Source organism: Engraulis encrasicolus, chromosome 10 (genome assembly GCF_034702125.1).
Source record: "Engraulis encrasicolus isolate BLACKSEA-1 chromosome 10, IST_EnEncr_1.0, whole genome shotgun sequence".
Taxonomy (NCBI): Eukaryota; Metazoa; Chordata; class Actinopteri; order Clupeiformes; family Engraulidae; genus Engraulis; species Engraulis encrasicolus.
In genome coordinates, this window is record NC_085866.1 from 2,391,028 (window position 1) to 2,400,333 (window position 9,306).

A 9,306-nucleotide genomic window follows, 5' to 3' on the forward strand; every position below is an offset into this window, starting at 1 on the left:
CAGTAGGGAGGGAAGGAGAGAAGGGAGGAGAGGAGGGGAGGAGGAGAGAAGGGAGGAGGAGAGGAGAGGAGGGGAGGAGGAGAGGAGATAATGGAGGAGAGAAGGGAGGAGAGGAGGGGAGGAGGAGAGGAGAGGAAGGGAGGGGAGGAGGAGAGAATGGAGGGGAGGAGAGAAGGGAGAGAGGGGAGGATCGAGGAGACGAGGGAGGAGAGGGGAGAGAGGGGAGAGAAGGGAGGAGAGGAGAGAAGGGAGGAGAGGAGGGGAGGAGGAGAGAAGGGAGGGGAGGAGAGGAGAGAGGGGAGAAGGGAGAGAGGGGAGGAGAGGAGAGAAGGGATGCAGCGGAGCAGAGGGGCCTATGCCTCAGAAGGGGGTTTCTGCTTGGGCGAGATGTTGAGAACAGTTTAGAAACACAAACACTGGAGGCGCTGCCAGGGCTCTTTGCTTAGTCAAAGACAGAGCGAGCGAGCAAATAAGGCTTATCAGCAAAAAAGGCTACAGTATATTACCACTACTATTGTCTAGACGGCGTTAAATACCCTGAAAGAATATATATAGAACATGGTATTGTATGCAGCCAATGAGCCTCTCCCATGGTTCAGTATAGCTGAGTAAGAAAGGCTGGACTGGCCATCTGGAAAAACTGGCATTTCCGGGTGGGCCCCGCACCCTCGTGAGCTCCTATTTTCAGAAATGTTTTAAAAAATAAAAACAAATTATTGAGTAAGTTTTGCGCCGCTAAGTATGAAGGGCCCCTATAAGCTAAAAATGCTCCGGCCCTATTTTCTCGCCCAGACCGACCCTTATTTCTCGCCCAGTCCTGCCCTGAGCCTCTCCCATGGTTCAGTATAGCTGAGTAAGTGTATTACGCTGCTGGCCAGGGTTGCCAGATGAGGCTGATGATTTCCAGCCCAAAAAATGGTCAAAACCCGCCTGAAAGCTCTAAATCCCGCCTATAGTTCTATCGAGTTCTATGGCCAGAAATTGGGCGTTTTTTTCTGTTATATGCCATTTTTACCCACGGACGTCCATTCCTAAGCAGCCCAATTGGGTGGGAAACCGCCTAATCTGGCAACACTGGTGCTGGCACGGGGGGTAACCTGCTGCACTCTTTTGAACTCATTACATTCTTATCCAAAGGCCCATGTGGTTTTCTTGAGTCATAATGCTCGTGATTCTGGGCTAATGTTTTAGTAAACAAATCTGGATTTTTTTTTTCTTGCATGACCATTCATTACTTGCTATTTAGACCTACTTAATTGCTTTACTTTTATTTTTTACTCCCATCTTGGCTGAGAGGGGAGTTCCTGGTTCCTAATGCACTGTAAAACATTGTACGCCAGTTGAGCGTAAAAAAAAAAGAAAAGTAAATTGCCCTGCTGCCTTACGTTTGTAAGTTAACTGAACTGAAGGCTTAACTCAACTCAAGGCTAACTCAACTCGTGGCTTTCTAACTGGCTACAATGTTTTACAGTGTGGAACATTTTAGTTCTTTTCGTATGTAGTAAGGGCTTAATGCAGGACTGAGGGTAAAAGGGCAGTGTGTCACTCAGCGCATAGCCTACGTAATATAGACAGATACAGAATATACGTCAGATACAGAATGAGCTCAGTAAGTGTCTTGCGGAGAGCAGTGTTGCCAGATTGGGCAGTTACCCGCCCAATAGGACTACTTGGGATGGCCGTCTGTGGGTAAAAACGGAAAAAATGGGGCATTTGGCATTGCAGTTTGGTGCCCATAGAAATCAATGCAATTTGTTGACAGTGGGCAGAATTTAGCATATATTGGGGGTTTTTAAGAACCTTTTGGGCGGGATTTGATCAGACACATCTGGCAACAATGGCGGAGAGAACTGTGAGAACGGCTACAGTAGGAGATACTGGTTTCGCACCATGTGTTCTAGACGGCTGCCCATGTTGACTGAGCTCCTTAGGATGACTGACGTGACAGTGGGGTTAAAAAAAGGCTAAAAAGGGCATTTGGGCGTTTTTTTTCTCTGCAGATTTATGGCCATAGAAATCAATAGGAATTTCAAATTGGGCTGGAATTAGTGCTTCCAGGCGGGTTTTGGGTATATTTTCTGGGCTGGAAATCATCAGTCTCCCATCTGGCAACCCTGATAGTAGCATGATCACTCTGTGCAAGTTCCAGTTTGAAACACCATGGCAGTCTCATGGCCTGGAAGCCTGATGGTATATACCAGTGTTTCTCAACCTTCTTTTAGGCGAGGCACCCTTTCAAATCATTCAAAATTTCAAGGCACCCCAAACCAACAAGCTGTAACATGGCATCGCGTCCGATACCACACAAGCTTAGAAAAGTAACATATTTGGACAAATATGTATGGTATATTACATAATGTATTTATCAGCTACGTTTCTAAGGTATCCCTGAGGGGGCCCCAGCACCCCTGTTGAGAAACACTGGTATATACACATGGAACGGAAAAATACTGTAAGCGTACCTACTCTACTGTATGTTATCTGGCAGTAGCAGTCTAGTACTGTAGCAGTGATGAGGAAAAGCCGTGTTGTCAAGCAGTTTAAATAGCAACGCATGGTGTGGTCCCAGCCAACAAGGCAGCAGGGAGCGCTCAGCTGACCCTCCGCATTATACGCCGGTCAGCTGAGCATCGGCCTGGCCAACAGCTGACGGCCTAGCGTGACGCCTAGCGGGACTTGCCAAAACTGGCACTGCCGCATGTTTAGTTTAATTCATATGAATGCAAATGGATTTTTTTAAGTAATTATATACTATGAAAAGGCTTAATTTTGTTCAACTACCTTCCTGCAAATGTCCAAGTAATTTTCCAACCAGAAACTCCTGCTACAACTGCTACAGTACTTTGATTGGTATAAATACAGTATAGGTGATGGCCTTATTGCAGTGTACAGTATGTGTGTATTTTATGTCTGTACAAAGTGCCTACTGCTGAATGTTTGTGTATTTAGTTTAGGTAGGCCTATAATATAGCACTCACACTGATAGATGCTTTATTAGGGGAAAAAAGTAGGCCATCAGGACACCTTTGGAAATGAATGTCTGTCTCTATAGCTAGTGACGCTAGGACTTGCCAAGAGTGACACTGCCGCATGGAGCTGTTTTAATAATTATATAGCCTACACAACAAGGAGACAATCTCTTTTAATAATTATATAGCCTACACAACAAGGAGACCATCCACACACTTCAGTCTTCTGCCTGAGGTCTAGCACCGAAAGCTGGCAAGTCAAGTAAACTTTGTAATTATATACAACAGGGGTGGGGAACCTTTTTCATTCGAAGGGCCACTTCAAATTACTCCAAGGGCCGTAAAAGTCCTCCGAGGGCCGTACTATGACCACAAACCAGGATTTTCCCCTTCACTTTAGGCCTATATTGAAGGCAGCCACATTTTAAACAAACACCACCTTCTCTAGGTTCCCAGAATATAACATATGCAAATATGTATTTTCTAAGATTCCTTTACAAAATGTGTCATATTTCATGTGAAGCTGAATAACATTAAAATTATATCGGGAGCCGGATAAAACGCCCTCAAGGGCCGCAAACGGCCCTCGAGATAGGTTCCCCACCCCTGATATACAACAAAATGCTTCATTTTGTTCAAATACAGTCCTGCACAGTCCTGTCCAAATAATTTGCCATCCCACAAAGCCTAACCCCATTACAACTGCTAACTAAAGTGCTACTTTAATGAATTGGCAATACAGTTGATGGCCTTATTGCACTATACAGTACGTGTGAGTTTTATACCTGTACAAAGTGCCTGCAGCTGAATGCTTGTGTGTTTAGTTTAGGTATAATGTAGCACTCTGACTGATGGATGCTTTATCAGGAAAAGAGTAGTAGGCCATCGGGAGGCCTGTAGAAATGAAATGGATGTCTGTCTCTACACAGCATTCCACATTATTGTGCAAACTACATTTTTCGCCGTTTCCCCAAATAATCAATACCAATGACAGTCGTCATTGAATTCTCACATCATCAGCCATTAGAGTATAATTAAAAAGTTTTTGAATGAACCTTCCAATGATAACCGTATTTTTATAAATAATAACAAACTTAAACTTAAATGTCATTTATGTAATAATGTGGAATGCGGTGTATAGCTAGCGCTAGCATACTGCTAAAGGCGATGACATATTACTGCATCTGCCTTCCAGGGTCCTGGCACAAGGGCCCAAGAGTCAAGGGGGCCCGGCTCGGAAGCACAAGCCTCTATATTTCCATTCTCATATTGCGCCAGTCTACTGCCTGATATTATTGTTGTACTTTGGCGCATGCGCGCCCGGGCGCTCTTCCTGTGTGCATTTCCCCCGCGAGTTCATTCCCTCAGTAAAGTTGTGCCCGACTACCTACACTCTCTCGGCTGTGAGTTATTCCTAATTACTGGCGTGGTGGCAGCGCAAAGTTACCGAACCCAGCCTTTCATCTTCAGTTTCTCCAACTCCGACGAACGCGTCAACGGCCGAGAAGGTAGTTTGAATACACTTACGTGATGGCTAATATCAACCGTGCACTGATTAAGAATGATTAAAAGTAGCCTAATGAATGAAACCTTGGTTAAAATAAAGTAGACAGTCCAAAGTAAACGAAAGTATTGTGATATTGTAACAGAATAGAGCAAGTACGGTCGAAATAGTATGACAGACCGGGCTGCGTTTCCCATTCAACCCAAATCAACCCAAAACTCGGTTTTATGACAGATGACGTCATCCCCCAAAGGTGATCGTCACTTAAAGCAATAAACATAAAAACAAAAACTAAACATAATCCAGCCATAACCATTCAATTCATCTTCTCCATAATAATCAAATATATCACATTTAACCCAAAATAGTACCTTAGTAGGACCAAAAGTTACCAAATGTTACCAAAACATAAACGACACCAAAATGGCTGTAATACTAACATCTGGCCTAAAACTCAGAATCATGTTGTACACTGGCAACACCCATTGAGGGGGGCCTTACTTGTTGTCTGGCCCAGGGGCCCCATCGAGTCATGGTTTGTCCCTGTGTAAAGGAGAGACAGATTCTCTTACACACAGTTGTTGCCAAAGCCATGGTAAGCTACACACTTACACACACACGCACGCACACGCACGCACACACACACACACACACGCACACGCACACGCACACACACACACACGCTGGCCAAAGCCACAGGAAGCCTCAGGTGTCACAGCATGGCAACAAGCAGCAAGCAACCACTCCATCCATTGATTGGCACACGCACGCCACGGCACTAACAACTCAGCCTTAACTTTGGACACTGGACACAGGATGAATGAATTATTTACGCTTCTTTTTCGGTGGGTTAATGTAAGTGCCAGAATCTGGCAAACTTGGTGCTGCTGCTGCTGCTGCTAGCAAACCGTAGTGAATATTTTAACAGGACATTTGCAAATGTGTGGATGTGACGTGAGTGGGATGGGATGTGCTGAGGTTCACTGGGATGTCTGCAGACTTAATAGAGTTACTACTACATTAATGGAAATTAAATTATTGGGTTGAGGCTGCAACACATTAAAACCATCAGTGTTGTTTAGTGAGTGGGTTCATGCATGTGGTAAAAACATGTTGATGTCACACAACTGTCCAAAATCCACAGCGAGGGCTGAGAACAGGGAGAGAGCCCATTATCAGAGCAGCACTGGCCAAACATGAATTATGCAATGGGGATTTGATTGACAGGGGGGCGCAAGAAAAAAAAATGCTGTCAGCACACAGGCAACTGCAACTGCTTGTCCCCCTCATCACTGCTGGATGGACAAAATATGTTGTACATACTGATATAACAATATAGCGTTATATTAGTTTAGTTTAGTTTAGTTCAGTTTATTTGATAGGGACAGATACATAACATGTAGGTTGCATAACAACCAAACAGCAAGCATCATAGCGTTTCTAGCCAAAAGCAAATTTCCAATGCCTGTCCCTAGAAGGGCTTTTAAAACAATACACTAGCAGCAATAACAATAAAACAATATTATCATAAAAACAGCCTATTCACTCATTCAGTCCAAATATATTACACAGCCAAGGTATAATGATTCAATCTGAGCAGTCATGGGTAAGCGGTTAGGGCGTCAAACTTGTAGCCCAAAGGTTGACGGTTCGACTCCTAATCAACCAGGTTGGTGGGGGAAGTAATTAACCAGTGCTCTCCCCCCATCCTCCTCCATGACTGAGGGAGCCTGAGCATGGTATCGTCCCACTGCACGGCTCCCTTGGGGTGCCAACGGGGGCTGCCCCCTTGCACGGGTGAGGCATAAATGCAATTTTGTTGTGAGCACTGTGTGCTGTGGAGTGCTGTGCCACAATGGGAGTTGGAGTTTCCCAGTTCGGCTTACACTTCAAATGCCAAAAAATGAAGGTTTCACTTTAGGTCAACAGAAAAATCAACAGTTGCAATGTGTTTAGCCCCCTGCTGTTCACACTGCTGACACATGACTGCACAACGACCCACAGCACTAACCATCTAGTGAAGTTTGCGGATGATAACACTGGTGGGCCTCATCACTAAGGGCGATGAGACTCACTACAGAGAAGAAGTAGACCTGCTGGCCAGATGGTGCAAAGACAACAACCTCCTGCTGAATGTGAACAAGACCAAGGAGATTGTTGTTAACCTTCAGAGGGTCCAAAAACAACTGCCACCACTGACCATCGACGGTGATGCTGTGGAGAGAGTGAGTGTTGCACATACGGACAGGAGTCACTTCTTCAGTGGCACATATTTATTAAATCTGAAATCACATAAGCAGTACAAAACAATCAGAGTGGCTTGATATCTTCAGTAGTCTCGTTCATCTCCAGTAATGGACAAAGTAAAGACGAGATGAGACCTTATCTCATAAACATTCTCATGAACATTGAAACACAATCTCCTTAACATTACATTTCCAACATTTCCAACTTTCTAAAGTGTTGAATACAATTCCCTTATAAGATCCCGCGCACATATTCACATTCCCAACTCGTACTACGCAATTCCCTTCAGACACTCGTTCGTGTTGTCAGACGAGTGTGCTACAGTTTACACAAAACAAACGGAATTCTTGAGTTAAACTAAAGCACTTTACACAGTTATTAATCTTCCAGAACATTTATACATTACTAAGACAGCAAATACATTCGTTTCTGTTGCTACAAACCCACCTGAAATCACATAAGCAGTAGGCCTACAAAACAATCAGAGTGGCTTGATATCTTCAGTAGTCTCGTTCATCTCCAGTAATGGACAAAGTCAAAGAAAATGGAATATTGTACAAGAACGACCACTAGCTGGTGTGGCCAGGAGTGGCACTGCAGCTATGTTATCGCAGCCAAGTAAATAATGAATGGGTGCCAATGGGGCTGTACGCTTCTCATAGAACTATCTGCCCGTGTGATTTTTTCCCTGGAAACAATGAAGTCGCGTTCGATAGATATGAGTAAGTGAAAGCATTTGCCGACACGTTTGCATCTTGTCAAGTGTTAGAATCGTGAAAATGACCCTTATTTCAACTACAGCAATGACATAACACGTGACAATCGACTTTACGGCACTACGCCATTTGTTTTGTAGTTTTAAGTCTGACTTCAGATGTCGATGTGTTTAAAGTTATGTTAGGATTGTTGCGGACACCTTTATTTATTGCATTTAAGGTGGTGGAAAAGCGGCATGTGTACATGGGGTAAAGGAAATGACTCCGCTCATCCTTAAGAATTTGGGCACCTTCAATTAACATGTTGGACGGCGGTGGGGGGTTTTGAGGTGTGTGACCTTAGATGTCTCCACTAGGATCAGTCAGAGTACGTCTCTCGTCAGCTCTGGTCGTGAATAGTCGCAGAGATTCCTCAGCCAGCAGGTATTAGCCGAATGCTAGCGTGTTGCAGGACAAAACTAACACGTCTTTGGGAGAACAAAGCCATGTCAGGAACCTTTAACTTCACTTCTAATACAACTTCCATGATAAGGTACAGAATGTGCACACATCTTTTCAAACCAGAGGACAGAACCGTCACAAATCCCTGCTGAGCCATTTAGCCCAATAGGCTCCCATTCATCTTTTACTTGGCTGCGTTCGCCAACGGGGCTATAATGGGAGCCAATGAGAGATGCCTTTTTCATAGCTTAGAGAATCTCTGACAAAGTAAAGACGAGACCTTCCAGCTAAAGGCATCCCAAGCTACATCCGCAGCCCACAGCGCCACCCTGTGACTTCTCCCGGTACTGCAACTAAATAAGTCATTTACTTGAAAAGACCAAACACATAAGAAAGGGGGAATCAGATACCGCATGAAACAAGTATTCAATATAACAAGTATATTCCTGAGTGCCACATGAGCAGCACCAAGTTCCTTGGAGTGCACATCAGCGACGACCTCTCTTGGACCACCAACACTACATCACTGGCGAACAAGGCCCATCAGCGTCTCTACTTCTTGCGCAAACTAAGGAAGGCAAGTGCTACACCCTCCATCATGACAACATTTTACAGAGGAACCATAGAGAGCGCCGTGTCCAGCTGCATCACAGTGTGGGGAGGAAGCTGCACGGAGAAAAACAGGAAGACACTCCAGCGTGTTGTGAACACAGAAGAAGATCATTGGAGTACCACTCCCCTCCCTGCAGGACATTTACACCACACGCCTCACCCGGGAAGCACTGATGATCATCAAAGACACACACACAAGCACACTGCACTTTCTGCACTAAACCCAAACTTACACACACTGACACACAACTCACACACACACACACACACACACACACACACACACACACACACACACACACACACACACACACACACACACACACAGACGCACACCGCACTTTCTACCTGCACTAACACACACACAGACACAGACACACACACACACACACACACACACACACACACACACACACACACACACACTGCTGCTGGTGTACTTGATAGACCTATTTTAATATTTATTTTTCTTCAAAATGCTACTATTACTATGTCAGAACGCTATAAAGGACTTTTTGGAAAAAGCACAACAAAAATCTCCTCTTCATGCATGTTCTCTACAAGTCTTCTGTTGTCCAGTCTTGCACTTTAAATGTCTGTATGAGCACTGTCTATGTCCATACTGTCTTATGTCCATGTATGAGTACTGTCTATGTCTATACTGTCTATGTCCTTACCTAGATTAGTCTATGTCTGCATGGGAAAGCAAGAAACGTAATTCTTTGTATGACCAGTGCATGTAAAGAAATTGACAATAAAACCAACTTGAACTTGAACTTGAACTTGTGTTTAGTTCAAAGCCTTACCTGAAGAAAAA